The sequence below is a fragment of the Phyllobates terribilis genome, unplaced genomic scaffold, assembly GCF_046119375.1.
Source record: "Phyllobates terribilis strain yellow unplaced genomic scaffold, ASM4611937v1 Scaffold_4__5_contigs__length_816908805, whole genome shotgun sequence".
Classification (NCBI taxonomy): Eukaryota; Metazoa; Chordata; class Amphibia; order Anura; family Dendrobatidae; genus Phyllobates; species Phyllobates terribilis.
The window spans coordinates 691,444,725-691,471,224 of record NW_027362764.1 but is presented as its reverse complement, the minus strand read 5'-3'; the positions used below and the strand labels follow the sequence as shown (position 1 = coordinate 691,471,224).

The following is a 26,500-nucleotide window of genomic DNA, read 5'->3' as shown; positions in this document are numbered from 1 at the left end:
CCTTTCTCTTCACTTTTTTGCTGGCTCCTTAAAAAGGTCTTGTAGACAGAACGCCCCGCTCAGAGCCGCTGAGCTCACTGATCGGCTGCCGCGCTGTCGACGGAACGTCAGCGTCGCGGCCAATGCCACAGGCCGGGAGCAGCGGCGAGACTCACCGGTAGACCTGGGTAGGGTGAGTAGAGCGCGGTTAGTTGCTTTCTAATAGCCTGCAGCCGGGGATTAACTTTTAATGAAAGGGAGCAACCCTTTTGACTGTCTGCAGCGCGCCGTACCTAGGAAGCGCACACTCACACACAGCGAGCATGCACAAGTTGCTCGCACGAGACCACATTCCCTATTTGCACCTGCAGCTTTTCCGCCACCATGCGTCAGACTCTCCTGCCTGTCTTATTATTATTTCAGGGCCTTAGCAGGAACCACCCCCTCAATTCCCTCCCGCTCCTTCCTAGCACTGAGGTTAGCTCCTGGGCAGCTGTCTGATTGGGTTAGTTACACAAGATTCTTTGAAGAAGAAGACGTTACTTCTGCTGGCCCTCGTTAGGCGGTCGCCCTCTAAAACCATCCCCTGGGCAGCTGCTGAAAGCCTGGCCCCTTCACAGCGCGAGATGCTTTTAACGCCATCATTTGCATACGGCCGGCTGCGGGGTCAATAAGCACTCCTAGCCGTGGCAAGGAGCTCGGTGTGAGGCCTGGTAGAGGCGGCGGGGTTGCGTCCTTATCTTAGAGGTCTTGGGGGGCTTGGGATGCTTGGGACTTCCAGCCTCTACTTTACGTAAGGTCGGTGTCCAGCAAGGCGCCACTCAATGCTAGCCGAGCTGGGCAAGATGGCAAAACGTCATCAAAATTGTCTACAATACCTGGTGTTCTCAGGAGGTGTCCCAACCAAGTATTTCCGAACCCATCTCTGCTTTGCTTCCGAGATCGGACGTATCCACGGTGGTATGGCCAGTAGACGCTGCTTGGCCCATCGCCTGGCCAGCCTTCCTCAGGCTCGCGTGGGGACGAGAACTCTGGCCGTTCTGGGGCGGTCTCCGAAGGACCGATGCATAGGCTGTGCCGTCCCTATAGGTGTTGTTTGTTGAGCAATGAAACACCTGCCGCATCAGATGTGTTTAAAAATGGCTCGGCGCAGGGTCTCCTGCAGGCTAAACCGTTCATCGCGGGGATGTGACAGAAAGAGCAAGCTGGACCCGCAACTTGGGGTGGAGCGAAACGCCCAGGAGTGAATGAAGGAAGAGGGTGAGATGGTTGCGAGTGAATTTGAGCTGCTCTTCGGGGGGGTCGTGTGGCCTGCAAAGGTGTTTTGCTTGGGTTGTGCTGTAAACTGGCCTCCAGGTTACCGGTGGTTGCCTCCAGGTCAGCGGTGGTTGCCTCCAGTCATGCGGGAGTCGCTGGTCCTGGTGAAAAGAAGCCTAGTATTAAAAGTAAATAAGCAACAATGCTGGAGGCCCACGGTGATGAGAAGGATGCTGGTATTTTGCAAGGATTAAATAGCGCAAGAGAGAAAGCAAATGAAAAGAAGAAAGGAGCATGTGTGCGCTTGTGAAAAAAGGAATGGAAAAAAGGCATAGAGGAGAGTGACCCCTGCTGGTGGAAGTAAGAAAAGGCAAAAGCCTACAGCACCTGGTATTCCCAGGCGGTCTCCCATCCAAGTACTAACCAGGCCCAACCCTGCTTAGCTTCCGAGATCAGACGAGATCGGGCGTGTTCAGGGTGGTGTGGCCGTAGGCAGAGACAGGCCTCTCACTTGCTGCTTTTCCACTTTGACGTCCGGTTGCCGGCTGCCCTTTCCAGTGCTTAGTAAGACAAGGTGCTTTTGTGCTTTCTTTTCTCTTCACTTTTTTGCTGGCTCCTTAAAAAGGTCTTGTAGACAGAACGCCCCGCTCAGAGCCGCTGAGCTCACTGATCGGCTGCCGCGCTGTCGACGGAACGTCAGCGTCGCGGCCAATGCCACAGGCCGGGAGCAGCGGCGAGACTCACCGGTAGACCTGGGTAGGGTGAGTAGAGCGCGGTTAGTTGCTTTCTAATAGCCTGCAGCCGGGGATTAACTTTTAATGAAAGGGAGCAACCCTTTTGACTGTCTGCAGCGCGCCGTACCTAGGAAGCGCACACTCACACACAGCGAGCATGCACAAGTTGCTCGCACGAGACCACATTCCCTATTTGCACCTGCAGCTTTTCCGCCACCATGCGTCAGACTCTCCTGCCTGTCTTATTATTATTTCAGGGCCTTAGCAGGAACCACCCCCTCAATTCCCTCCCGCTCCTTCCTAGCACTGAGGTTAGCTCCTGGGCAGCTGTCTGATTGGGTTAGTTACACAAGATTCTTTGAAGAAGAAGACGTTACTTCTGCTGGCCCTCGTTAGGCGGTCGCCCTCTAAAACCATCCCCTGGGCAGCTGCTGAAAGCCTGGCCCCTTCACAGCGCGAGATGCTTTTAACGCCATCATTTGCATACGGCCGGCTGCGGGGTCAATAAGCACTCCTAGCCGTGGCAAGGAGCTCGGTGTGAGGCCTGGTAGAGGCGGCGGGGTTGCGTCCTTATCTTAGAGGTCTTGGGGGGCTTGGGATGCTTGGGACTTCCAGCCTCTACTTTACGTAAGGTCGGTGTCCAGCAAGGCGCCACTCAATGCTAGCCGAGCTGGGCAAGATGGCAAAACGTCATCAAAATTGTCTACAATACCTGGTGTTCTCAGGAGGTGTCCCAACCAAGTATTTCCGAACCCATCTCTGCTTTGCTTCCGAGATCGGACGTATCCACGGTGGTATGGCCAGTAGACGCTGCTTGGCCCATCGCCTGGCCAGCCTTCCTCAGGCTCGCGTGGGGACGAGAACTCTGGCCGTTCTGGGGCGGTCTCCGAAGGACCGATGCATAGGCTGTGCCGTCCCTATAGGTGTTGTTTGTTGAGCAATGAAACACCTGCCGCATCAGATGTGTTTAAAAATGGCTCGGCGCAGGGTCTCCTGCAGGCTAAACCGTTCATCGCGGGGATGTGACAGAAAGAGCAAGCTGGACCCGCAACTTGGGGTGGAGCGAAACGCCCAGGAGTGAATGAAGGAAGAGGGTGAGATGGTTGCGAGTGAATTTGAGCTGCTCTTCGGGGTGGTCGTGTGGCCTGCAAAGGTGTTTTGCTTGGGTTGTGCTGTAAACTGGCCTCCAGGTTACCGGTGGTTGCCTCCAGGTCAGCGGTGGTTGCCTCCAGTCATGCGGGAGTCGCTGGTCCTGGTGAAAAGAAGCCTAGTATTAAAAGTAAATAAGCAACAATGCTGGAGGCCCACGGTGATGAGAAGGATGCTGGTATTTTGCAAGGATTAAATAGCGCAGGAGAGAAAGCAAATGAAAAGAAGAAAGGAGCATGTGTGCGCTTGTGAAAAAAGGAATGGAAAAAAGGCATAGAGGAGAGTGACCCCTGCTGGTGGAAGTAAGAAAAGGCAAAAGCCTACAGCACCTGGTATTCCCAGGCGGTCTCCCATCCAAGTACTAACCAGGCCCAACCCTGCTTAGCTTCCAAGATCAGACGAGATCGGGCGTGTTCAGGGTGGTGTGGCCGTAGGCAGAGACAGGCCTCTCACTTGCTGCTTTTCCACTTTGACGTCCGGTTGCCGGCTGCCCTTTCCAGTGCTTAGTAAGACAAGGTGCTTTTGTGCTTTCTTTTCTCTTCACTTTTTTGCTGGCTCCTTAAAAAGGTCTTGTAGACAGAACGCCCCGCTCAGAGCCGCTGAGCTCACTGATCGGCTGCCGCGCTGTCGACGGAACGTCAGCGTCGCGGCCAATGCCACAGGCCGGGAGCAGCGGCGAGACTCACCGGTAGACCTGGGTAGGGTGAGTAGAGCGCGGTTAGTTGCTTTCTAATAGCCTGCAGCCGGGGATTAACTTTTAATGAAAGGGAGCAACCCTTTTGACTGTCTGCAGCGCGCCGTACCTAGGAAGCGCACACTCACACACAGCGAGCATGCACAAGTTGCTCGCACGAGACCACATTCCCTATTTGCACCTGCAGCTTTTCCGCCACCATGCGTCAGACTCTCCTGCCTGTCTTATTATTATTTCAGGGCCTTAGCAGGAACCACCCCCTCAATTCCCTCCCGCTCCTTCCTAGCACTGAGGTTAGCTCCTGGGCAGCTGTCTGATTGGGTTAGTTACACAAGATTCTTTGAAGAAGAAGACGTTACTTCTGCTGGCCCTCGTTAGGCGGTCGCCCTCTAAAACCATCCCCTGGGCAGCTGCTGAAAGCCTGGCCCCTTCACAGCGCGAGATGCTTTTAACGCCATCATTTGCATACGGCCGGCTGCGGGGTCAATAAGCACTCCTAGCCGTGGCAAGGAGCTCGGTGTGAGGCCTGGTAGAGGCGGCGGGGTTGCGTCCTTATCTTAGAGGTCTTGGGGGGCTTGGGATGCTTGGGACTTCCAGCCTCTACTTTACGTAAGGTCGGTGTCCTGCAAGGCGCCACTCAATGCTAGCCGAGCTGGGCAAGATGGCAAAACGTCATCAAAATTGTCTACAATACCTGGTGTTCTCAGGAGGTGTCCCAACCAAGTATTTCCGAACCCATCTCTGCTTTGCTTCCGAGATCGGACGTATCCACGGTGGTATGGCCAGTAGACGCTGCTTGGCCCATCGCCTGGCCAGCCTTCCTCAGGCTCGCGTGGGGACGAGAACTCTGGCCGTTCTGGGGCGGTCTCCGAAGGACCGATGCATAGGCTGTGCCGTCCCTATAGGTGTTGTTTGTTGAGCAATGAAACACCTGCCGCATCAGATGTGTTTAAAAATGGCTCGGCGCAGGGTCTCCTGCAGGCTAAACCGTTCATCGCGGGGATGTGACAGAAAGAGCAAGCTGGACCCGCAACTTGGGGTGGAGCGAAACGCCCAGGAGTGAATGAAGGAAGAGGGTGAGATGGTTGCGAGTGAATTTGAGCTGCTCTTCGGGGGGGTCGTGTGGCCTGCAAAGGTGTTTTGCTTGGGTTGTGCTGTAAACTGGCCTCCAGGTTACCGGTGGTTGCCTCCAGGTCAGCGGTGGTTGCCTCCAGTCATGCGGGAGTCGCTGGTCCTGGTGAAAAGAAGCCTAGTATTAAAAGTAAATAAGCAACAATGCTGGAGGCCCACGGTGATGAGAAGGATGCTGGTATTTTGCAAGGATTAAATAGCGCAAGAGAGAAAGCAAATGAAAAGAAGAAAGGAGCATGTGTGCGCTTGTGAAAAAAGGAATGGAAAAAAGGCATAGAGGAGAGTGACCCCTGCTGGTGGAAGTAAGAAAAGGCAAAAGCCTACAGCACCTGGTATTCCCAGGCGGTCTCCCATCCAAGTACTAACCAGGCCTGACCCTGCTTAGCTTCCGAAATCAGACGAGATCGGGCGTGTTCAGGGTGGTGTGGCCGTAGGCAGAGACAGGCATCTCACTTGCTGCTTTTCCACTTTGACGTCCGGTTGCCGGCTGCCCTTTCCAGTGCTTAGTAAGACAAGGTGCTTTTGTGCTTTCTTTTCTCTTCACTTTTTTGCTGGCTCCTTAAAAAGGTCTTGTAGACAGAACGCCCCGCTCAGAGCCGCTGAGCTCACTGATCGGCTGCCGCGCTGTCGACGGAACGTCAGCGTCGCGGCCAATGCCACAGGCCGGGAGCAGCGGCGAGACTCACCGGTAGACCTGGGTAGGGTGAGTAGAGCGCGGTTAGTTGCTTTCTAATAGCCTGCAGCCGGGGATTAACTTTTAATGAAAGGGAGCAACCCTTTTGACTGTCTGCAGCGCGCCGTACCTAGGAAGCGCACACTCACACACAGCGAGCATGCACAAGTTGCTCGCACGAGACCACATTCCCTATTTGCACCTGCAGCTTTTCCGCCACCATGCGTCAGACTCTCCTGCCTGTCTTATTATTATTTCAGGGCCTTAGCAGGAACCACCCCCTCAATTCCCTCCCGCTCCTTCCTAGCACTGAGGTTAGCTCCTGGGCAGCTGTCTGATTGGGTTAGTTACACAAGATTCTTTGAAGAAGAAGACGTTACTTCTGCTGGCCCTCGTTAGGCGGTCGCCCTCTAAAACCATCCCCTGGGCAGCTGCTGAAAGCCTGGCCCCTTCACAGCGCGAGATGCTTTTAACGCCATCATTTGCATACGGCCGGCTGCGGGGTCAATAAGCACTCCTAGCCGTGGCAAGGAGCTCGGTGTGAGGTCTGGTAGAGGCGGCGGGGTTGCGTCCTTATCTTAGAGGTCTTGGGGGGCTTGGGATGCTTGGGACTTCCAGCCTCTACTTTACGTAAGGTCGGTGTCCAGCAAGGCGCCACTCAATGCTAGCCGAGCTGGGCAAGATGGCAAAACGTCATCAAAATTGTCTACAATACCTGGTGTTCTCAGGAGGTGTCCCAACCAAGTATTTCCGAACCCATCTCTGCTTTGCTTCCGAGATCGGACGTATCCAAGATGGTATGGCCAGTAGACGCTGCTTGGCCCATCGCCCGGCCAGCCTTCCTCAGGCTCGCGTGGGGACGAGAACTCTGGCCGTTCTGGGGCGGTCTCCGAAGGACCGATGCATAGGCTGTGCCGTCCCCATAGGTGTTGTTTGTTGAGCAATGAAACACCTGCCGCATCAGATGTGTTTAAAAATGGCTCGGCGCAGGGTCTCCTGCAGGCTAAACCGTTCATCGCGGGGATGTGACAGAAAGAGCAAGCTGGACCCGCAACTTGGGGTGGAGCGAAACGCCCAGGAGTGAATGAAGGAAGAGGGTGAGATGGTTGCGAGTGAATTTGAGCTGCTCTTCGGGGGGGTCGTGTGGCCTGCAAAGGTGTTTTGCTTGGGTTGTGCTGTAAACTGGCCTCCAGGTTACCGGTGGTTGCCTCCAGGTCAGCGGTGGTTGCCTCCAGTCATGCGGGAGTCGCTGGTCCTGGTGAAAAGAAGCCTAGTATTAAAAGTAAATAAGCAACAATGCTGGAGGCCCACGGTGATGAGAAGGATGCTGGTATTTTGCAAGGATTAAATAGCGCAAGAGAGAAAGCAAATGAAAAGAAGAAAGGAGCATGTATGCGCTTGTGAAAAAAGGAATGGAAAAAAGGCATAGAGGAGAGTGACCCCTGCTGGTGGAAGTAAGAAAAGGCAAAAGCCTACAGCACCTGGTATTCCCAGGCGGTCTCCCATCCAAGTACTAACCAGGCCCGACCCTGCTTAGCTTCCAAGATCAGACGAGATTGGGCGTGTTCAGGGTGGTGTGGCCGTAGGCAGAGACAGGCCTCTCACTTGCTGCTTTTCCACTTTGACGTCCGGTTGCCGGCTGCCCTTTCCAGTGCTTAGTAAGACAAGGTGCTTTTGTGCTTTCTTTTCTCTTCACTTTTTTGCTGGCTCCTTAAAAAGGTCTTGTAGACAGAACGCCCCGCTCAGAGCCGCTGAGCTCACTGATCGGCTGCCGCGCTGTCGACGGAACGTCAGCGTCGCGGCCAATGCCACAGGCCGGGAGCAGCGGCGAGACTCACCGGTAGACCTGGGTAGGGTGAGTAGAGCGCGGTTAGTTGCTTTCTAATAGCCTGCAGCCGGGGATTAACTTTTAATGAAAGGGAGCAACCCTTTTGACTGTCTGCAGCGCGCCGTACCTAGGAAGCGCACACTCACACACAGCGAGCATGCACAAGTTGCTCGCACGAGACCACATTCCCTATTTGCACCTGCAGCTTTTCCGCCACCATGCGTCAGACTCTCCTGCCTGTCTTATTATTATTTCAGGGCCTTAGCAGGAACCACCCCCTCAATTCCCTCCCGCTCCTTCCTAGCACTGAGGTTAGCTCCTGGGCAGCTGTCTGATTGGGTTAGTTACACAAGATTCTTTGAAGAAGAAGACGTTACTTCTGCTGGCCCTCGTTAGGCGGTCGCCCTCTAAAACCATCCCCTGGGCAGCTGCTGAAAGCCTGGCCCCTTCACAGCGCGAGATGCTTTTAACGCCATCATTTGCATACGGCCGGCTGCGGGGTCAATAAGCACTCCTAGCCGTGGCAAGGAGCTCGGTGTGAGGCCTGGTAGAGGCGGCGGGGTTGCGTCCTTATCTTAGAGGTCTTGGGGGGCTTGGGATGCTTGGGACTTCCAGCCTCTACTTTACGTAAGGTCGGTGTCCAGCAAGGCGCCACTCAATGCTAGCCGAGCTGGGCAAGATGGCAAAACGTCATCAAAATTGTCTACAATACCTGGTGTTCTCAGGAGGTGTCCCAACCAAGTATTTCCGAACCCATCTCTGCTTTGCTTCCGAGATCGGACGTATCCAAGATGGTATGGCCAGTAGACACTGCTTGGCCCATCGCCCGGCCAGCCTTCCTCAGGCTCGCGTGGGGACGAGAACTCTGGCCGTTCTGGGGCGGTCTCCGAAGGACCGATGCATAGGCTGTGCCGTCCCTATAGGTGTTGTTTGTTGAGCAATGAAACACCTGCCGCATCAGATGTGTTTAAAAATGGCTCGGCGCAGGGTCTCCTGCAGGCTAAACCTTTCATCGCGGGGATGTGACAGAAAGAGCAAGCTGGACCCGCAACTTGGGGTGGAGCGAAACGCCCAGGAGTGAATGAAGGAAGAGGGTGAGATGGTTGCGAGTGAATTTGAGCTGCTCTTCGGGGGGGTCGTGTGGCCTGCAAAGGTGTTTTGCTTGGGTTGTGCTGTAAACTGGCCTCCAGGTTACCGGTGGTTGCCTCCAGGTCAGCGGTGGTTGCCTCCAGTCATGCGGGAGTCGCTGGTCCTGGTGAAAAGAAGCCTAGTATTAAAAGTAAATAAGCAACAATGCTGGAGGCCCACGGTGATGAGAAGGATGCTGGTATTTTGCAAGGATTAAATAGCGCAAGAGAGAAAGCAAATGAAAAGAAGAAAGGAGCATGTGTGCGCTTGTGAAAAAAGGAATGGAAAAAAGGCATAGAGGAGAGTGACCCCTGCTGGTGGAAGTAAGAAAAGGCAAAAGCCTACAGCACCTGGTATTCCCAGGCGGTCTCCCATCCAAGCACTAACCAGGCCCAACCCTGCTTAGCTTCCGAGATCAGACGAGATCGGGCGTGTTCAGGGTGGTGTGGCCGTAGGCAGAGACAGGCCTCTCACTTGCTGCTTTTCCACTTTGACGTCCGGTTGCCGGCTGCCCTTTCCTGTGCTTAGTAAGACAAGGTGCTTTTGTGCTTTCCTTTCTCTTCACTTTTTTGCTGGCTCCTTAAAAAGGTCTTGTAGACAGAACGCCCCGCTCAGAGCCGCTGAGCTCACTGATCGGCTGCCGCGCTGTCGACGGAACGTCAGCGTCGCGGCCAATGCCACAGGCCGGGAGCAGCGGCGAGACTCACCGGTAGACCTGGGTAGGGTGAGTAGAGCGCGGTTAGTTGCTTTCTAATAGCCTGCAGCCGGGGATTAACTTTTAATGAAAGGGAGCAACCCTTTTGACTGTCTGCAGCGCGCCGTACCTAGGAAGCGCACACTCACACACAGCGAGCATGCACAAGTTGCTCGCACGAGACCACATTCCCTATTTGCACCTGCAGCTTTTCCGCCACCATGCGTCAGACTCTCCTGCCTGTCTTATTATTATTTCAGGGCCTTAGCAGGAACCACCCCCTCAATTCCCTCCCGCTCCTTCCTAGCACTGAGGTTAGCTCCTGGGCAGCTGTCTGATTGGGTTAGTTACACAAGATTCTTTGAAGAAGAAGACGTTACTTCTGCTGGCCCTCGTTAGGCGGTCGCCCTCTAAAACCATCCCCTGGGCAGCTGCTGAAAGCCTGGCCCCTTCACAGCGCGAGATGCTTTTAACGCCATCATTTGCATACGGCCGGCTGCGGGGTCAATAAGCACTCCTAGCCGTGGCAAGGAGCTCAGTGTGAGGCCTGGTAGAGGCGGCGGGGTTGCGTCCTTATCTTAGAGGTCTTGGGGGGCTTGGGATGCTTGGGACTTCCAGCCTCTACTTTACGTAAGGTCGGTGTCCAGCAAGGCGCCACTCAATGCTAGCCGAGCTGGGCAAGATGGCAAAACGTCATCAAAATTGTCTACAATACCTGGTGTTCTCAGGAGGTGTCCCAACCAAGTATTTCCGAACCCATCTCTGCTTTGCTTCCGAGATCGGACGTATCCACGGTGGTATGGCCAGTAGACGCTGCTTGGCCCATCGCCTGGCCAGCCTTCCTCAGGCTCGCGTGGGGACGAGAACTCTGGCCGTTCTGGGGCGGTCTCCGAAGGACCGATGCATAGGCTGTGCCGTCCCTATAGGTGTTGTTTGTTGAGCAATGAAACACCTGCCGCATCAGATGTGTTTAAAAATGGCTCGGCGCAGGGTCTCCTGCAGGCTAAACCGTTCATCGCGGGGATGTGACAGAAAGAGCAAGCTGGACCCGCAACTTGGGGTGGAGCGAAACGCCCAGGAGTGAATGAAGGAAGAGGGTGAGATGGTTGCGAGTGAATTTGAGCTGCTCTTCGGGGTGGTCGTGTGGCCTGCAAAGGTGTTTTGCTTGGGTTGTGCTGTAAACTGGCCTCCAGGTTACCGGTGGTTGCCTCCAGGTCAGCGGTGGTTGCCTCCAGTCATGCGGGAGTCGCTGGTCCTGGTGAAAAGAAGCCTAGTATTAAAAGTAAATAAGCAACAATGCTGGAGGCCCACGGTGATGAGAAGGATGTTGGTATTTTGCAAGGATTAAATAGCGCAAGAGAGAAAGCAAATGAAAAGAAGAAAGGAGCATGTGTGCGCTTGTGAAAAAAGGAATGGAAAAAAGGCATAGAGGAGAGTGACCCCTGCTGGTGGAAGTAAGAAAAGGCAAAAGCCTACAGCACCTGGTATTCCCAGGCGGTCTCCCATCCAAGTACTAACCAGGCCCGACCCTGCTTAGCTTCCGAGATCAGACAAGATCGGGCGTGTTCAGGGTGGTGTGGCCGTAGGCAGAGACAGGCCTCTCACTTGCTGCTTTTCCACTTTGACGTCCGGTTGCCGGCTGCCCTTTCCAGTGCTTAGTAAGACAAGGTGCTTTTGTGCTTTCCTTTCTCTTCACTTTTTTGCTGGCTCCTTAAAAAGGTCTTGTAGACAGAACGCCCCGCTCAGAGCCGCTGAGCTCACTGATCGGCTGCCGCGCTGTCGACGGAACGTCAGCGTCGCGGCCAATGCCACAGGCCGGGAGCAGCGGCGAGACTCACCGGTAGACCTGGGTAGGGTGAGTAGAGCGCGGTTAGTTGCTTTCTAATAGCCTGCAGCCGGGGATTAACTTTTAATGAAAGGGAGCAACCCTTTTGACTGTCTGCAGCGCGCCGTACCTAGGAAGCGCACACTCACACACAGCGAGCATGCACAAGTTGCTCGCACGAGACCACATTCCCTATTTGCACCTGCAGCTTTTCCGCCACCATGCGTCAGACTCTCCTGCCTGTCTTATTATTATTTCAGGGCCTTAGCAGGAACCACCCCCTCAATTCCCTCCCGCTCCTTCCTAGCACTGAGGTTAGCTCCTGGGCAGCTGTCTGATTGGGTTAGTTACACAAGATTCTTTGAAGAAGAAGACGTTACTTCTGCTGGCCCTCGTTAGGCGGTCGCCCTCTAAAACCATCCCCTGGGCAGCTGCTGAAAGCCTGGCCCCTTCACAGCGCGAGATGCTTTTAACGCCATCATTTGCATACGGCCGGCTGCGGGGTCAATAAGCACTCCTAGCCGTGGCAAGGAGCTCGGTGTGAGGTCTGGTAGAGGCGGCGGGGTTGCGTCCTTATCTTAGAGGTCTTGGGGGGCTTGGGATGCTTGGGACTTCCAGCCTCTACTTTACGTAAGGTCGGTGTCCAGCAAGGCGCCACTCAATGCTAGCCGAGCTGGGCAAGATGGCAAAACGTCATCAAAATTGTCTACAATACCTGGTGTTCTCAGGAGGTGTCCCAACCAAGTATTTCCGAACCCATCTCTGCTTTGCTTCCGAGATCGGACGTATCCAAGATGGTATGGCCAGTAGACGCTGCTTGGCCCATCGCCCGGCCAGCCTTCCTCAGGCTCGCGTGGGGACGAGAACTCTGGCCGTTCTGGGGCGGTCTCCGAAGGACCGATGCATAGGCTGTGCCGTCCCCATAGGTGTTGTTTGTTGAACAATGAAACACCTGCCGCATCAGATGTGTTTAAAAATGGCTCGGCGCAGGGTCTCCTGCAGGCTAAACCGTTCATCGCGGGGATGTGACAGAAAGAGCAAGCTGGACCCGCAACTTGGGGTGGAGCGAAACGCCCAGGAGTGAATGAAGGAAGAGGGTGAGATGGTTGCGAGTGAATTTGAGCTGCTCTTCGGGGGGGTCGTGTGGCCTGCAAAGGTGTTTTGCTTGGGTTGTGCTGTAAACTGGCCTCCAGGTTACCGGTGGTTGCCTCCAGGTCAGCGGTGGTTGCCTCCAGTCATGCGGGAGTCGCTGGTCCTGGTGAAAAGAAGCCTAGTATTAAAAGTAAATAAGCAACAATGCTGGAGGCCCACGGTGATGAGAAGGATGCTGGTATTTTGCAAGGATTAAATAGCGCAAGAGAGAAAGCAAATGAAAAGAAGAAAGGAGCATGTGTGCGCTTGTGAAAAAAGGAATGGAAAAAAGGCATAGAGGAGAGTGACCCCTGCTGGTGGAAGTAAGAAAAGGCAAAAGCCTACAGCACCTGGTATTCCCAGGCGGTCTCCCATCCAAGTACTAACCAGGCCCAACCCTGCTTAGCTTCCGAGATCAGACGAGATCGGGCGTGTTCAGGGTGGTGTGGCCGTAGGCAGAGACAGGCCTCTCACTTGCTGCTTTTCCACTTTGACGTCCGGTTGCCGGCTGCCCTTTCCAGTGCTTAGTAAGACAAGGTGCTTTTGTGCTTTCTTTTCTCTTCACTTTTTTGCTGGCTCCTTAAAAAGGTCTTGTAGACAGAACGCCCCGCTCAGAGCCGCTGAGCTCACTGATCGGCTGCCGCGCTGTCGACGGAACGTCAGCGTCGCGGCCAATGCCACAGGCCGGGAGCAGCGGCGAGACTCACCGGTAGACCTGGGTAGGGTGAGTAGAGCACGGTTAGTTGCTTTCTAATAGCCTGCAGCCGGGGATTAACTTTTAATGAAAGGGAGCAACCCTTTTGACTGTCTGCAGCGCGCCGTACCTAGGAAGCGCACACTCACACACAGCGAGCATGCACAAGTTGCTCGCACGAGACCACATTCCCTATTTGCACCTGCAGCTTTTCCGCCACCATGCGTCAGACTCTCCTGCCTGTCTTATTATTATTTCAGGGCCTTAGCAGGAACCACCCCCTCAATTCCCTCCCGCTCCTTCCTAGCACTGAGGTTAGCTCCTGGGCAGCTGTCTGATTGGGTTAGTTACACAAGATTCTTTGAAGAAGAAGACGTTACTTCTGCTGGCCCTCGTTAGGCGGTCGCCCTCTAAAACCATCCCCTGGGCAGCTGCTGAAAGCCTGGCCCCTTCACAGCGCGAGATGCTTTTAACGCCATCATTTGCATACGGCCGGCTGCGGGGTCAATAAGCACTCCTAGCCGTGGCAAGGAGCTCGGTGTGAGGTCTGGTAGAGGCGGCGGGGTTGCGTCCTTATCTTAGAGGTCTTGGGGGGCTTGGGATGCTTGGGACTTCCAGCCTCTACTTTACGTAAGGTCGGTGTCCAGCAAGGCGCCACTCAATGCTAGCCGAGCTGGGCAAGATGGCAAAACGTCATCAAAATTGTCTACAATACCTGGTGTTCTCAGGAGGTGTCCCAACCAAGTATTTCCGAACCCATCTCTGCTTTGCTTCCGAGATCGGACGTATCCAAGATGGTATGGCCAGTAGACGCTGCTTGGCCCATCGCCCGGCCAGCCTTCCTCAGGCTCGCGTGGGGACGAGAACTCTGGCCGTTCTGGGGCGGTCTCCGAAGGACCGATGCATAGGCTGTGCCGTCCCCATAGGTGTTGTTTGTTGAGCAATGAAACACCTGCCGCATCAGATGTGTTTAAAAATGGCTCGGCACAGGGTCTCCTGCAGGCTAAACCGTTCATCGCGGGGATGTGACAGAAAGAGCAAGCTGGACCCGCAACTTGGGGTGGAGCGAAACGCCCAGGAGTGAATGAAGGAAGAGGGTGAGATGGTTGCGAGTGAATTTGAGCTGCTCTTCGGGGGGGTCGTGTGGCCTGCAAAGGTGTTTTGCTTGGGTTGTGCTGTAAACTGGCCTCCAGGTTACCGGTGGTTGCCTCCAGGTCAGCGGTGGTTGCCTCCAGTCATGCGGGAGTCGCTGGTCCTGGTGAAAAGAAGCCTAGTATTAAAAGTAAATAAGCAACAATGCTGGAGGCCCACGGTGATGAGAAGGATGCTGGTATTTTGCAAGGATTAAATAGCGCAAGAGAGAAAGCAAATGAAAAGAAGAAAGGAGCATGTGTGCGCTTGTGAAAAAAGGAATGGAAAAAAGGCATAGAGGAGAGTGACCCCTGCTGGTGGAAGTAAGAAAAGGCAAAAGCCTACAGCACCTGGTATTCCCAGGCGGTCTCCCATCCAAGTACTAACCAGGCCCGACCCTGCTTAGCTTCCAAGATCAGACGAGATCGGGCGTGTTCAGGGTGGTGTGGCCGTAGGCAGAGACAGGCCTCTCACTTGCTGCTTTTCCACTTTGACGTCCGGTTGCCGGCTGCCCTTTCCAGTGCTTAGTAAGACAAGGTGCTTTTGTGCTTTCTTTTCTCTTCACTTTTTTGCTGGCTCCTTAAAAAGGTCTTGTAGACAGAACGCCCCGCTCAGAGCCGCTGAGCTCACTGATCGGCTGCCGCGCTGTCGACGGAACGTCAGCGTCGCGGCCAATGCCACAGGCCGGGAGCAGCGGCGAGACTCACCGGTAGACCTGGGTAGGGTGAGTAGAGCGCGGTTAGTTGCTTTCTAATAGCCTGCAGCCGGGGATTAACTTTTAATGAAAGGGAGCAACCCTTTTGACTGTCTGCAGCGCGCCGTACCTAGGAAGCGCACACTCACACACAGCGAGCATGCACAAGTTGCTCGCACGAGACCACATTCCCTATTTGCACCTGCAGCTTTTCCGCCACCATGCGTCAGACTCTCCTGCCTGTCTTATTATTATTTCAGGGCCTTAGCAGGAACCACCCCCTCAATTCCCTCCCGCTCCTTCCTAGCACTGAGGTTAGCTCCTGGGCAGCTGTCTGATTGGGTTAGTTACACAAGATTCTTTGAAGAAGAAGACGTTACTTCTGCTGGCCCTCGTTAGGCGGTCGCCCTCTAAAACCATCCCCTGGGCAGCTGCTGAAAGCCTGGCCCCTTCACAGCGCGAGATGCTTTTAACGCCATCATTTGCATACGGCCGGCTGCGGGGTCAATAAGCACTCCTAGCCGTGGCAAGGAGCTCGGTGTGAGGTCTGGTAGAGGCGGCGGGGTTGCGTCCTTATCTTAGAGGTCTTGGGGGGCTTGGGATGCTTGGGACTTCCAGCCTCTACTTTACGTAAGGTCGGTGTCCAGCAAGGCGCCACTCAATGCTAGCCGAGCTGGGCAAGATGGCAAAACGTCATCAAAATTGTCTACAATACCTGGTGTTCTCAGGAGGTGTCCCAACCAAGTATTTCCGAACCCATCTCTGCTTTGCTTCCGAGATCGGACGTATCCAAGATGGTATGGCCAGTAGACGCTGCTTGGCCCATCGCCCGGCCAGCCTTCCTCAGGCTCGCGTGGGGACGAGAACTCTGGCCGTTCTGGGGCGGTCTCCGAAGGACCGATGCATAGGCTGTGCCGTCCCCATAGGTGTTGTTTGTTGAGCAATGAAACACCTGCCGCATCAGATGTGTTTAAAAATGGCTCGGCGCAGGGTCTCCTGCAGGCTAAACCGTTCATCGCGGGGATGTGACAGAAAGAGCAAGCTGGACCCGCAACTTGGGGTGGAGCGAAACGCCCAGGAGTGAATGAAGGAAGAGGGTGAGATGGTTGCGAGTGAATTTGAGCTGCTCTTCGGGGGGGTCGTGTGGCCTGCAAAGGTGTTTTGCTTGGGTTGTGCTGTAAACTGGCCTCCAGGTTACCGGTGGTTGCCTCCAGGTCAGCGGTGGTTGCCTCCAGTCATGCGGGAGTCGCTGGTCCTGGTGAAAAGAAGCCTAGTATTAAAAGTAAATAAGCAACAATGCTGGAGGCCCACGGTGATGAGAAGGATGCTGGTATTTTGCAAGGATTAAATAGCGCAAGAGAGAAAGCAAATGAAAAGAAGAAAGGAGCATGTGTGCGCTTGTGAAAAAAGGAATGGAAAAAAGGCATAGAGGAGAGTGACCCCTGCTGGTGGAAGTAAGAAAAGGCAAAAGCCTACAGCACCTGGTATTCCCAGGCGGTCTCCCATCCAAGTACTAACCAGGCCCGACCCTGCTTAGCTTCCAAGATCAGACGAGATCGGGCGTGTTCAGGGTGGTGTGGCCGTAGGCAGAGACAGGCCTCTCACTTGCTGCTTTTCCACTTTGACGTCCGGTTGCCGGCTGCCCTTTCCAGTGCTTAGTAAGACAAGGTGCTTTTGTGCTTTCTTTTCTCTTCACTTTTTTGCTGGCTCCTTAAAAAGGTCTTGTAGACAGAACGCCCCGATCAGAGCCGCTGAGCTCACTGATCGGCTGCCGCGCTGTCGACGGAACGTCAGCGTCGCGGCCAATGCCACAGGCCGGGAGCAGCGGCGAGACTCACCGGTAGACCTGGGTAGGGTGAGTAGAGCGCGGTTAGTTGCTTTCTAATAGCCTGCAGCCGGGGATTAACTTTTAATGAAAGGGAGCAACCCTTTTGACTGTCTGCAGCGCGCCGTACCTAGGAAGCGCACACTCACACACAGCGAGCATGCACAAGTTGCTCGCACGAGACCACATTCCCTATTTGCACCTGCAGCTTTTCCGCCACCATGCGTCAGACTCTCCTGCCTGTCTTATTATTATTTCAGGGCCTTAGCAGGAACCACCCCCTCAATTCCCTCCCGCTCCTTCCTAGCACTGAGGTTAGCTCCTGGGCAGCTGTCTGATTGGGTTAGTTACACAAGATTCTTTGAAGAAGAAGACGTTACTTCTGCTGGCCCTCGTTAGGCGGTCGCCCTCTAAAACCATCCCCTGGGCAGCTGCTGAAAGCCTGGCCCCTTCACAGCGCGAGATGCTTTTAACGCCATCATTTGCATACGGCCGGCTGCGGGGTCAATAAGCACTCCTAGCCGTGGCAAGGAGCTCGGTGTGAGGTCTGGTAGAGGCGGCGGGGTTGCGTCCTTATCTTAGAGGTCTTGGGGGGCTTGGGATGCTTGGGACTTCCAGCCTCTACTTTACGTAAGGTCGGTGTCCAGCAAGGCGCCACTCAATGCTAGCCGAGCTGGGCAAGATGGCAAAACGTCATCAAAATTGTCTACAATACCTGGTGTTCTCAGGAGGTGTCCCAACCAAGTATTTCCGAACCCATCTCTGCTTTGCTTCCGAGATCGGACGTATCCAAGATGGTATGGCCAGTAGACGCTGCTTGGCCCATCGCCCGGCCAGCCTTCCTCAGGCTCGCGTGGGGACGAGAACTCTGGCCGTTCTGGGGCGGTCTCCGAAGGACCGATGCATAGGCTGTGCCGTCCCCATAGGTGTTGTTTGTTGAGCAATGAAACACCTGCCGCATCAGATGTGTTTAAAAATGGCTCGGCGCAGGGTCTCCTGCAGGCTAAACCGTTCATCGCGGGGATGTGACAGAAAGAGCAAGCTGGACCCGCAACTTGGGGTGGAGCGAAACGCCCAGGAGTGAATGAAGGAAGAGGGTGAGATGGTTGCGAGTGAATTTGAGCTGCTCTTCGGGGGGGTCGTGTGGCCTGCAAAGGTGTTTTGCTTGGGTTGTGCTGTAAACTGGCCTCCAGGTTACCGGTGGTTGCCTCCAGGTCAGCGGTGGTTGCCTCCAGTCATGCGGGAGTCGCTGGTCCTGGTGAAAAGAAGCCTAGTATTAAAAGTAAATAAGCAACAATGCTGGAGGCCCACGGTGATGAGAAGGATGCTGGTATTTTGCAAGGATTAAATAGCGCAAGAGAGAAAGCAAATGAAAAGAAGAAAGGAGCATGTGTGCGCTTGTGAAAAAAGGAATGGAAAAAAGGCATAGAGGAGAGTGACCCCTGCTGGTGGAAGTAAGAAAAGGCAAAAGCCTACAGCACCTGGTATTCCCAGGCGGTCTCCCATCCAAGTACTAACCAGGCCCGACCCTGCTTAGCTTCCAAGATCAGACGAGATCGGGCGTGTTCAGGGTGGTGTGGCCGTAGGCAGAGACCGGCCTCTCACTTGCTGCTTTTCCACTTTGACGTCCGGTTGCCGGCTGCCCTTTCCAGTGCTTAGTAAGACAAGGTGCTTTTGTGCTTTCTTTTCTCTTCACTTTTTTGCTGGCTCCTTAAAAAGGTCTTGTAGACAGAACGCCCCGCTCAGAGCCGCTGAGCTCACTGATCGGCTGCCGCGCTGTCGACGGAACGTCAGCGTCGCGGCCAATGCCACAGGCCGGGAGCAGCGGCGAGACTCACCGGTAGACCTGGGTAGGGTGAGTAGAGCGCGGTTAGTTGCTTTCTAATAGCCTGCAGCCGGGGATTAACTTTTAATGAAAGGGAGCAACCCTTTTGACTGTCTGCAGCGCGCCGTACCTAGGAAGCGCACACTCACACACAGCGAGCATGCACAAGTTGCTCGCACGAGACCACATTCCCTATTTGCACCTGCAGCTTTTCCGCCACCATGCGTCAGACTCTCCTGCCTGTCTTATTATTATTTCAGGGCCTTAGCAGGAACCACCCCCTCAATTCCCTCCCGCTCCTTCCTAGCACTGAGGTTAGCTCCTGGGCAGCTGTCTGATTGGGTTAGTTACACAAGATTCTTTGAAGAAGAAGACGTTACTTCTGCTGGCCCTCGTTAGGCGGTCGCCCTCTAAAACCATCCCCTGGGCAGCTGCTGAAAGCCTGGCCCCTTCACAGCGCGAGATGCTTTTAACGCCATCATTTGCATACGGCCGGCTGCGGGGTCAATAAGCACTCCTAGCCGTGGCAAGGAGCTCGGTGTGAGGCCTGGTAGAGGCGGCGGGGTTGCGTCCTTATCTTAGAGGTCTTGGGGGGCTTGGGATGCTTGGGACTTCCAGCCTCTACTTTACGTAAGGTCGGTGTCCTGCAAGGCGCCACTCAATGCTAGCCGAGCTGGGCAAGATGGCAAAACGTCATCAAAATTGTCTACAATACCTGGTGTTCTCAGGAGGTGTCCCAACCAAGTATTTCCGAACCCATCTCTGCTTTGCTTCCGAGATCGGACGTATCCACGGTGGTATGGCCAGTAGACGCTGCTTGGCCCATCGCCTGGCCAGCCTTCCTCAGGCTCGCGTGGGGACGAGAACTCTGGCCGTTCTGGGGCGGTCTCCGAAGGACCGATGCATAGGCTGTGCCGTCCCTATAGGTGTTGTTTGTTGAGCAATGAAACACCTGCCGCATCAGATGTGTTTAAAAATGGCTCGGCGCAGGGTCTCCTGCAGGCTAAACCGTTCATCGCGGGGATGTGACAGAAAGAGCAAGCTGGACCCGCAACTTGGGGTGGAGCGAAACGCCCAGGAGTGAATGAAGGAAGAGGGTGAGATGGTTGCGAGTGAATTTGAGCTGCTCTTCGGGGGGGTCGTGTGGCCTGCAAAGGTGTTTTGCTTGGGTTGTGCTGTAAACTGGCCTCCAGGTTACCGGTGGTTGCCTCCAGGTCAGCGGTGGTTGCCTCCAGTCATGCGGGAGTCGCTGGTCCTGGTGAAAAGAAGCCTAGTATTAAAAGTAAATAAGCAACAATGCTGGAGGCCCACGGTGATGAGAAGGATGCTGGTATTTTGCAAGGATTAAATAGCGCAAGAGAGAAAGCAAATGAAAAGAAGAAAGGAGCATGTGTGCGCTTGTGAAAAAAGGAATGGAAAAAAGGCATAGAGGAGAGTGACCCCTGCTGGTGGAAGTAAGAAAAGGCAAAAGCCTACAGCACCTGGTATTCCCAGGCGGTCTCCCATCCAAGTACTAACCAGGCCTGACCCTGCTTAGCTTCCGAGATCAGACGAGATCGGGCGTGTTCAGGGTGGTGTGGCCGTAGGCAGAGACAGGCATCTCACTTGCTGCTGTTCCACTTTGACGTCCGGTTGCCGGCTGCCCTTTCCAGTGCTTAGTAAGACAAGGTGCTTTTGTGCTTTCTTTTCTCTTCACTTTTTTGCTGGCTCCTTAAAAAGGTCTTGTAGACAGAACGCCCCGCTCAGAGCCGCTGAGCTCACTGATCGGCTGCCGCGCTGTCGACGGAACGTCAGCGTCGCGGCCAATGCCACAGGCCGGGAGCAGCGGCGAGACTCACCGGTAGACCTGGGTAGGGTGAGTAGAGCGCGGTTAGTTGCTTTCTAATAGCCTGCAGCCGGGGATTAACTTTTAATGAAAGGGAGCAACCCTTTTGACTGTCTGCAGCGCGCCGTACCTAGGAAGCGCACACTCACACACAGCGAGCATGCACAAGTTGCTCGCACGAGACCACATTCCCTATTTGCACCTGCAGCTTTTCCGCCACCATGCGTCAGACTCTCCTGCCTGTCTTATTATTATTTCAGGGCCTTAGCAGGAACCACCCCCTCAATTCCCTCCCGCTCCTTCCTAGCACTGAGGTTAGCTCCTGGGCAGCTGTCTGATTGGGTTAGTTACACAAGATTCTTTGAAGAAGAAGACGTTACTTCTGCTGGCCCTCGTTAGGCGGTCGCCCTCTAAAACCATCCCCTGGGCAGCTGCTGAAAGCCTGGCCCCTTCACAGCGCGAGATGCTTTTAACGCCATCATTTGCATACGGCCGGCTGCGGGGTCAATAAGCACTCCTAGCCGTGGCAAGGAGCTCGGTGTGAGGTCTGGTAGAGGCGGCGGGGTTGCGTCCTTATCTTAGAGGTCTTGGGGGGCTTGGGATGCTTGGGACTTCCAGCCTCTACTTTACGTAAGGTCGGTGTCCAGCAAGGCGCCACTCAATGCTAGCCGAGCTGGGCAAGATGGCAAAACGTCATCAAAATTGTCTACAATACCTGGTGTTCTCAGGAGGTGTCCCAACCAAGTATTTCCGAACCCATCTCTGCTTTGCTTCCGAGATCGGACATATCCAAGGTGGTATGGCCAGTAGACGCTGCTTGGCCCATCGCCCGGCCAGCCTTCCTCAGGCTCGCGTGGGGACGAGAACTCTGGCCGTTCTGGGGCGGTCTCCAAAGGACCGATGCATAGGCTGTGCCGTCCCCATAGGTGTTGTTTGTTGAGCAATGAAACACCTGCCGCATCAGATGTGTTTAAAAATGGCTCGGCGCAGGGTCTCCTGCAGGCTAAACCGTTCATCGCGGGGATGTGACAGAAAGAGCAAGCTGGACCCGCAACTTGGGGTGGAGCGAAACGCCCAGGAGTGAATGAAGGAAGAGGGTGAGATGGTTGCGAGTGAATTTGAGCTGCTCTTCGGGGGGGTCGTGTGGCCTGCAAAGGTGTTTTGCTTGGGTTGTGCTGTAAACTGGCCTCCAGGTTACCGGTGGTTGCCTCCAGGTCAGCGGTGGTTGCCTCCAGTCATGCGGGAGTCGCTGGTCCTGGTGAAAAGAAGCCTAGTATTAAAAGTAAATAAGCAACAATGCTGGAGGCCCACGGTGATGAGAAGGATGCTGGTATTTTGCAAGGATTAAATAGCGCAAGAGAGAAAGCAAATGAAAAGAAGAAAGGAGCATGTGTGCGCTTGTGAAAAAAGGAATGGAAAAAAGGCATAGAGGAGAGTGACCCCTGCTGGTGGAAGTAAGAAAAGGCAAAAGCCTACAGCACCTGGTATTCCCAGGCGGTCTCCCATCCAAGTACTAACCAGGCCCAACCCTGCTTAGCTTCCGAGATCAGACGAGATCGGGCGTGTTCAGGGTGGTGTGGCCGTAGGCAGAGACAGGCCTCTCACTTGCTGCTTTTCCACTTTGACGTCCGGTTGCCGGCTGCCCTTTCCAGTGCTTAGTAAGACAAGGTGCTTTTGTGCTTTCCTTTCTCTTCACTTTTTTGCTGGCTCCTTAAAAAGGTCTTGTAGACAGAACGCCCCGCTCAGAGCCGCTGAGCTCACTGATCGGCTGCCGCGCTGTCGACGGAACGTCAGCGTCGCGGCCAATGCCACAGGCCGGGAGCAGCGGCGAGACTCACCGGTAGACCTGGGTAGGGTGAGTAGAGCGCGGTTAGTTGCTTTCTAATAGCCTGCAGCCGGGGATTAACTTTTAATGAAAGGGAGCAACCCTTTTGACTGTCTGCAGCGCGCCGTACCTAGGAAGCGCACACTCACACACAGCGAGCATGCACAAGTTGCTCGCACGAGACCACATTCCCTATTTGCACCTGCAGCTTTTCCGCCACCATGCGTCAGACTCTCCTGCCTGTCTTATTATTATTTCAGGGCCTTAGCAGGAACCACCCCCTCAATTCCCTCCCGCTCCTTCCTAGCACTGAGGTTAGCTCCTGGGCAGCTGTCTGATTGGGTTAGTTACACAAGATTCTTTGAAGAAGAAGACGTTACTTCTGCTGGCCCTCGTTAGGCGGTCGCCCTCTAAAACCATCCCCTGGGCAGCTGCTGAAAGCCTGGCCCCTTCACAGCGCGAGATGCTTTTAACGCCATCATTTGCATACGGCCGGCTGCGGGGTCAATAAGCACTCCTAGCCGTGGCAAGGAGCTCGGTGTGAGGCCTGGTAGAGGCGGCGGGGTTGCGTCCTTATCTTAGAGGTCTTGGGGGGCTTGGGATGCTTGGGACTTCCAGCCTCTACTTTACGTAAGGTCGGTGTCCAGCAAGGCGCCACTCAATGCTAGCCGAGCTGGGCAAGATGGCAAAACGTCATCAAAATTGTCTACAATACCTGGTGTTCTCAGGAGGTGTCCCAACCAAGTATTTCCGAACCCATCTCTGCTTTGCTTCCGAGATCGGACGTATCCACGGTGGTATGGCCAGTAGACGCTGCTTGGCCCATCGCCTGGCCAGCCTTCCTCAGGCTCGCGTGGGGACGAGAACTCTGGCCGTTCTGGGGCGGTCTCCGAAGGACCGATGCATAGGCTGTGCCGTCCCTATAGGTGTTGTTTGTTGAGCAATGAAACACCTGCCGCATCAGATGTGTTTAAAAATGGCTCGGCGCAGGGTCTCCTGCAGGCTAAACCGTTCATCGCGGGGATGTGACAGAAAGAGCAAGCTGGACCCGCAACTTGGGGTGGAGCGAAACGCCCAGGAGTGAATGAAGGAAGAGGGTGAGATGGTTGCGAGTGAATTTGAGCTGCTCTTCGGGGGGGTCGTGTGGCCTGCAAAGGTGTTTTGCTTGGGTTGTGCTGTAAACTGGCCTCCAGGTTACCGGTGGTTGCCTCCAGGTCAGCGGTGGTTGCCTCCAGTCATGCGGGAGTCGCTGGTCCTGGTGAAAAGAAGCCTAGTATTAAAAGTAAATAAGCAACAATGCTGGAGGCCCACGGTGATGAGAAGGGATGCTGGTATTTTGCAAGGATTAAATAGCGCAAGAGAGAAAGCAAATGAAAAGAAGAAAGGAGCATGTGTGCGCTTGTGAAAAAAGGAATGGAAAAAAGGCATAGAGGAGAGTGACCCCTGCTGGTGGAAGTAAGAAAAGGCAAAAGCCTACAGCACCTGGTATTCCCAGGCGGTCTCCCATCCAAGTACTAACCAGGCCTGACCCTGCTTAGCTTCCGAGATCAGACGAGATCGGGGCGTGTTCAGGGTGGTGGCCGTAGGCAGAGACAGGCATCTCACTTGCTGCTGTTCCACTTTGACGTCCGGTTGCCGGCTGCCCTTTCCAGTGCTTAGTAAGACAAGGTGCTTTTGTGCTTTCTTTTCTCTTCACTTTTTTGCTGGCTCCTTAAAAGGTCTTGTAGACAGAACGCCCCGCTCAGAGCCGCTGAGCTCACTGATCGGCTGCCGCGCTGTCGACGGAACGTCAGCGTCGCGGCCAATGCCACAGGCCGGGAGCAGCGGCGAGACTCACCGGTAGACCTGGGTAGGGTGAGTAGAGCGCGGTTAGTTGCTTTCTAATAGCCTGCAGCCGGGGATTAACTTTTAATGAAAGGGAGCAACCCTTTTGACTGTCTGCAGCGCCGTACCTAGGAAGCGCACACTCACACACAGCGAGCATGCACAAGTTGCTCGCACGAGACCACATTCCCTATTTGCACCTGCAGCTTTTCCGCCACCATGCGTCAGACTCTCCTGCCTGTCTTATTATTATTTCAGGGCCTTAGCAGGAACCACCCCCTCAATTCCCTCCCGCTCCTTCCTAGCACTGAGGTTAGCTCCTGGGCAGCTGTCTGATTGGGTTAGTTACACAAGATTCTTTGAAGAAGAAGACGTTACTTCTGCTGGCCCTCGTTAGGCGGTCGCCCTCTAAAACCATCCCCTGGGCAGCTGCTGAAAGCCTGGCCCCTTCACAGCGCGAGATGCTTTTAACGCCATCATTTGCATACGGCCGGCTGCGGGGTCAATAAGCACTCCTAGCCGTGGCAAGGAGCTCGGTGTGAGGTCTGGTAGAGGCGGCGGGGTTGCGTCCTTATCTTAGAGGTCTTGGGGGGCTTGGGATGCTTGGGACTTCCAGCCTCTACTTTACGTAAGGTCGGTGTCCAGCAAGGCGCCACTCAATGCTAGCCGAGCTGGGCAAGATGGCAAAACGTCATCAAAATTGTCTACAATACCTGGTGTTCTCAGGAGGTGTCCCAACCAAGTATTTCCGAACCCATCTCTGCTTTGCTTCCGAGATCGGACGTATCCAAGATGGTATGGCCAGTAGACGCTGCTTGGCCCATCGCCCGGCCAGCCTTCCTCAGGCTCGCGTGGGGACGAGAACTCTGGCCGTTCTGGGGCGGTCTCCGAAGGACCGATGCATAGGCTGTGCCTTCCCTATAGGTGTTGTTTGTTGAGCAATGAAACACCTGCCGCATCAGATGTGTTTAAAAATGGCTCGGCGCAGGGTCTCCTGCAGGCTAAACCGTTCATCGCGGGGATGTGACAGAAAGAGCAAGCTGGACCCGCAACTTGGGGTGGAGCGAAACGCCCAGGAGTGAATGAAGGAAGAGGGTGAGATGGTTGCGAGTGAATTTGAGCTGCTCTTCGGGGGGGTCGTGTGGCCTGCAAAGGTGTTTTGCTTGGGTTGTGCTGTAAACTGGCCTCAGGTTACCGGTGGTTGCCTCCAGGTCAGCGGTGGTTGCCTCCAGTCATGCGGGAGTCGCTGGTCCTGGTGAAAAGAAGCCTAGTATTAAAAGTAAATAAGCAACAATGCTGGAGGCCCACGGTGATGAGAAGGATGCTGGTATTTTGCAAGGATTAAATAGCGCAAGAGAGAAAAGCAAATGAAAAGAAGAAAGGAGCATGTGTGCGCTTGTGAAAAAAGGAATGGAAAAAAGGCATAGAGGAGAGTGACCCTGCTGGTGGAAGTAAGAAAAGGCAAAAGCCTACAGCACCTGGTATTCCCAGGCGGTCTCCCATCCAAGTACTAACCAGGCCCAACCCTGCTTAGCTTCCAAGATCAGACGAGATCGGGCGTGTTCAGGGTGGTGTGGCCGTAGGCAGAGACAGGCCTCTCACTTGCTGCTTTTCCACTTTGACGTCCGGTTGCCGGCTGCCCTTTCCTGTGCTTAGTAAGACAAGGTGCTTTTGTGCTTTCCTTTCTCTTCACTTTTTTGCTGGCTCCTTAAAAAGGTCTTGTAGACAGAACGCCCCGCTCAGAGCCGCTGAGCTCACTGATCGGCTGCCGCGCTGTCGACGGAACGTCAGCGTCGCGGCCAATGCCACAGGCCGGGAGCAGCGGCGAGACTCACCGGTAGACCTGGGTAGGGTGAGTAGAGCGCGGTTAGTTGCTTTCTAATAGCCTGCAGCCGGGGATTAACTTTTAATGAAAGGGAGCAACCCTTTTGACTGTCTGCAGCGCGCCGTACCTAGGAAGCGCACACTCACACACAGCGAGCATGCACAAGTTGCTCGCACGAGACCACATTCCCTATTTGCACCTGCAGCTTTTCCGCCACCATGCGTCAGACTCTCCTGCCTGTCTTATTATTATTTCAGGGCCTTAGCAGGAACCACCCCCTCAATTCCCTCCCGCTCCTTCCTAGCACTGAGGTTAGCTCCTGGGCAGCTGTCTGATTGGGTTAGTTACACAAGATTCTTTGAAGAAGAAGACGTTACTTCTGCTGGCCCTCGTTAGGCGGTCGCCCTCTAAAACCATCCCCTGGGCAGCTGCTGAAAGCCTGGCCCCTTCACAGCGCGAGATGCTTTTAACGCCATCATTTGCATACGGCCGGCTGCGGGGTCAATAAGCACTCCTAGCCGTGGCAAGGAGCTCGGTGTGAGGCCTGGTAGAGGCGGCGGGGTTGCGTCCTTATCTTAGAGGTCTTGGGGGGCTTGGGATGCTTGGGACTTCCAGCCTCTACTTTACGTAAGGTCGGTGTCCAGCAAGGCGCCACTCAATGCTAGCCGAGCTGGGCAAGATGGCAAAACGTCATCAAAATTGTCTACAATACCTGGTGTTCTCAGGAGGTGTCCCAACCAAGTATTTCCGAACCCATCTCTGCTTTGCTTCCGAGATCGGACGTATCCACGGTGGTATGGCCAGTAGAC

General features: G+C 54.6%; 14 non-coding genes across 14 annotated transcripts; all 14 read right to left on the bottom strand.

Annotated features, from left to right (window-relative positions):
- Nucleotides 1–1,611: 1,611 nt before the first annotated feature.
- LOC141267988 (5S ribosomal RNA) lies at nt 1,612–1,730 on the bottom strand. The gene has a single exon (XR_012321360.1). It is a non-coding gene; the product is annotated as a 5S ribosomal RNA (ribosomal RNA).
- A 1,706-nt stretch (nt 1,731–3,436) lies between these two features.
- Nucleotides 3,437–3,555, bottom strand: LOC141267500 (5S ribosomal RNA). The gene has a single exon (XR_012321310.1). It is a non-coding gene; the product is annotated as a 5S ribosomal RNA (ribosomal RNA).
- A 1,706-nt stretch (nt 3,556–5,261) lies between these two features.
- LOC141266198 (5S ribosomal RNA) lies at nt 5,262–5,380 on the bottom strand. The gene has a single exon (XR_012320251.1). It is a non-coding gene; the product is annotated as a 5S ribosomal RNA (ribosomal RNA).
- Nucleotides 5,381–7,086: 1,706 nt separating this feature from the next.
- LOC141267300 (5S ribosomal RNA) lies at nt 7,087–7,205 on the bottom strand. Its single transcript, XR_012321291.1, has one exon. It is a non-coding gene; the product is annotated as a 5S ribosomal RNA (ribosomal RNA).
- Nucleotides 7,206–8,911: 1,706 nt separating this feature from the next.
- Nucleotides 8,912–9,030, bottom strand: LOC141268251 (5S ribosomal RNA). The gene has a single exon (XR_012321385.1). It is a non-coding gene; the product is annotated as a 5S ribosomal RNA (ribosomal RNA).
- A 1,706-nt stretch (nt 9,031–10,736) lies between these two features.
- On the bottom strand, nt 10,737–10,855 carry LOC141268580 (5S ribosomal RNA). The gene has a single exon (XR_012321420.1). It is a non-coding gene; the product is annotated as a 5S ribosomal RNA (ribosomal RNA).
- A 1,706-nt stretch (nt 10,856–12,561) lies between these two features.
- On the bottom strand, nt 12,562–12,680 carry LOC141267874 (5S ribosomal RNA). Its single transcript, XR_012321349.1, has one exon. It is a non-coding gene; the product is annotated as a 5S ribosomal RNA (ribosomal RNA).
- A 1,706-nt stretch (nt 12,681–14,386) lies between these two features.
- LOC141268135 (5S ribosomal RNA) lies at nt 14,387–14,505 on the bottom strand. Its single transcript, XR_012321374.1, has one exon. It is a non-coding gene; the product is annotated as a 5S ribosomal RNA (ribosomal RNA).
- Nucleotides 14,506–16,211: 1,706 nt separating this feature from the next.
- On the bottom strand, nt 16,212–16,330 carry LOC141268123 (5S ribosomal RNA). Its single transcript, XR_012321373.1, has one exon. It is a non-coding gene; the product is annotated as a 5S ribosomal RNA (ribosomal RNA).
- Nucleotides 16,331–18,036: 1,706 nt separating this feature from the next.
- On the bottom strand, nt 18,037–18,155 carry LOC141268111 (5S ribosomal RNA). Its single transcript, XR_012321372.1, has one exon. It is a non-coding gene; the product is annotated as a 5S ribosomal RNA (ribosomal RNA).
- A 1,706-nt stretch (nt 18,156–19,861) lies between these two features.
- On the bottom strand, nt 19,862–19,980 carry LOC141268872 (5S ribosomal RNA). Its single transcript, XR_012321451.1, has one exon. It is a non-coding gene; the product is annotated as a 5S ribosomal RNA (ribosomal RNA).
- A 1,706-nt stretch (nt 19,981–21,686) lies between these two features.
- LOC141267759 (5S ribosomal RNA) lies at nt 21,687–21,805 on the bottom strand. The gene has a single exon (XR_012321336.1). It is a non-coding gene; the product is annotated as a 5S ribosomal RNA (ribosomal RNA).
- A 1,707-nt stretch (nt 21,806–23,512) lies between these two features.
- Nucleotides 23,513–23,630, bottom strand: LOC141266888 (5S ribosomal RNA). Its single transcript, XR_012320908.1, has one exon. It is a non-coding gene; the product is annotated as a 5S ribosomal RNA (ribosomal RNA).
- Nucleotides 23,631–25,332: 1,702 nt separating this feature from the next.
- On the bottom strand, nt 25,333–25,451 carry LOC141267488 (5S ribosomal RNA). The gene has a single exon (XR_012321309.1). It is a non-coding gene; the product is annotated as a 5S ribosomal RNA (ribosomal RNA).
- Between the last annotated feature and the right edge of the window lie 1,049 nt (nt 25,452–26,500).